The following is a 3,109-nucleotide window of genomic DNA, read 5'->3' as shown; positions in this document are numbered from 1 at the left end:
ATGTGGAGCACCACATCCCAGCACTTCCCACTACTGCCAGCTGCATCTGCTGAGTGCAGGGCTGCATTTGGGGGTACAGAGATATGGGGAGCCCTGACAACCTCCTCCATCCACCCCCTCATCCCAGCCAGTCCCACCAGAGGAGTCTCACCTCCTGGCAGCTCCAAGGATCCAGCAATCCATTGAAACAGCCTTTGCATGTCTTGGTGCATGTAAATCAGGGGCTTTCCAGGAGTTTCCTGGGGGAGCCACTGCCTGTGGGCTCAGCAATCCTCATTCCTCCTGCCAGCTTGGACTGGGAGCAGGAGAGATGTTTCAGTGCCTCTTCTGCTGTGAGACTGTTATGGCAACACACTCACATCCAACCCCTCAAGGAGATCAAACCACCCAGCCCCTGCTTAGGGGCTTGGATTTGCTTTAGTTTTGCTTTTCCAACGGGGAAAACACACCATGGCACAGTGGTTATGCCTGAGGAGATGAGAGGTGGTATTGGGCACACCTGGTCTCTTGCAGGGCACCTCACCTGCAGCTCTGAGAGTGCTTTGCTGATGTTACACCTGTTTCCATATAAACCATTTTCCCCATTTGCTCAAGTTTTAAGTGCCTGCTTGGCACATTTCTGGGTGGGACTCAGCTCTGTTTCAACAGTTCAGGTGTGTTTAGGGGATCCTAATTACATGCTCATCTAATGGATACTGCTGGGGCAGAAGAAGGAGAAGGGACAGGGACAGACCTGAAGTGCTGGCTGCATGTCACCCCAGGGAAGGAAAAGGGAAGCTGGGAACAGCAGCATACTTCACTCCCACACCCCTGATTTCCAGCAGGCAGAGCCAGCAGGTTTGCTGAGGTCATTTTGCTCCTTGCAACAGCCACCTGTTTTCCTGAGGAGCTGTTTGTTTCCCTGCTTGTGCATCCCAGCAGCCTTAGTAGGATCAAGAAGGGCCTGGCATCTCAAAAAGCTGTGGGTGCCCCAACCCTGGAAGTGTTCAAGGCCAGGTTGGCCTTGAGCAACTCAATATATCAAAAGCTGTCCCTGCCCATGGCAGGGGTTTAGACTAGATGAACTCTAAAGGTCCCTTCCAACTCAAACCAGTCTGTGTTTCTAAAATTCTATGGTTTAAACAGCACATTTGCCCTCTGCTGTGTTTTGGCAGCAGGACATTTCCCCTCTGGATTCACCTAAATTCCCACCCATCAGTACCAACCCCCCCAGCTACTGCACAGGGCTGGCAGCAGAGGAAAGCAGGAAAATCCTGGATGGAAATAAGAAGACTCCTTGCCAGAGAAATTATCTGAAGCAGGTGGTTCCAGCTCAGAGGAACTCAATTTATATTCCCAAATGACATGCTGGGAGCTGCTCACAGCTCCATCAGCAAGCACAGCACAGGCAGGCAGATGTTTTGGCACGTGCCAGCAGCTGGAATAGGATTGCTGGCTCAGCTTGGCTGCACCCTTCACTCCAGACAGCAATTTGGGAAGTGAGTCTTGGAGGCTCATCCCAAGGGAGCCTGTGTTGGATGGCTGGCAGAACCACACAGCTCGTTCTGAAACAAAGAGAGGGAGCAGAGTGCAGAGCTGGGCAGGAGGAGACACTCCTGGATTATTTACAGGCTCCAGCCTTGGGAAAACCCTGGCACAGAAAGCACCAGCTGTGCTGGGGACCAAAGGCCATGGTGGTGATGATGGGGTTGTGCCCCTGCATCCACACTGCAGGAACAGCTCTGCCCAGGGCTCATCCCTGCCAAAGGAAGTGGGAAATGTTTGGGGATGGCTCAGTGTGGTGGATGTGGCTTAGGGACACGAAGTCCTGCAAATGGAGAAGGACACAAGGAGCATTCTAGTGGGCACTGCAAGGCACGAGGCTTGTCCCCAGGGCAGGTGTTGTCAGCACAGGTGAACTTCCAGGTCTGGAGGGGGACAAGGTGGTTCCCACACAGGCTGGGCAGTGGCACTGAGGGGAGTGTGGCAGAGGCTGCTGCCTCACCAAGCCCTGTGTGATTGTTTTATTTCCTGTGTGGTGGCCAGTAACAAAGAGCAGCTGTGCTGTGCCTGCTGCCCCAGACTGGCAGAACAAGGGGCTCGATGAGATGCTTCCCCCACATGTGACACCATGAGGATGTGACAGGCCAAGAGAGCATAGGCAGGATGGGAATACCAAATCCAATGCAGTTTTGCAGAGATGTGTGTAAATCCAAGAGGGGGTCAGCAGAAGCCACCCCTAACGCTACAAGAGGCCGTGGGAGAGCACACAGGCACATCTCAGACACAAATGCCACCTTCCCAAACTGCCCACAAGGCTTCCCAGAGCCAGGCATGCTTCCACCTGAGGTACAACTCTGCCTGCCCACCCTGGGGAGAGCCCTCACCACCCCAGCCCAGGGCTGGTGGCAGCTTGTACAAGCCATGTAGGTGTCTGGGCAAAAAAACAAACAGAAACTGAGAAGTGAACTTTCCCTTGCAGCTTTTGGGGTGGCCAAGTGCAGGAGCAAAGTATGAAATGCTGCAAAAGGGATGAGGAAGGGACAGATGTTGTGAGGGTGCCTCTTCATAGGAAGGGTTAGAGCAGCTTTATAGCACAGAGGTGTTTAACTGCTGGGGCAAAAGCAGCCAGGAGCCCCTCTCTGGGCACACAGCAAGGGAACAAGCACCAAGACCCCAGAGGCAGCTGTGTACACACCACCCCCCCATCCCACATCAGCAATTGATGGAAAATGGGGTCAAGGTGAGTCTAGTCAGACCCCATTGATCACTGATAGGCAACATCACCCTGTTTGACTGCTGCATGGTGGAGGCTGGCAAGGTGCTGGAGCATCATCCAGGAGCAGAACCCCAGCAGCCCTGCCATGGGTGCTCCCTCCATGGAGGATGCTCAGCTGTGTGCAGGGGATAAATACAGCCTGCAAAAACACAGAGGAAACTGCACTTTCTTGAACTGCTGTAAACCACGATGGGAATGTTTAAAAGAAGCTGCCAGGCAGGTATGATTTACTTGGCTTTTGATAAAATCTCACATCAGAGACTATTAATGCACCTTATCAAAGGTTAAAGGGGCAAAGTCTCCATTTGGCAACAGAAAACAAAGACAGAGAACATCTGCTCCTTGAAGCAA

Source organism: Fringilla coelebs, assembly GCF_963513975.1.
Source record: "Fringilla coelebs genome assembly, chromosome: 5".
Classification (NCBI taxonomy): Eukaryota; Metazoa; Chordata; class Aves; order Passeriformes; family Fringillidae; genus Fringilla; species Fringilla coelebs.
The sequence above is the reverse complement of the archived record's forward strand: the minus strand, read 5'-3'. Positions refer to the sequence as shown.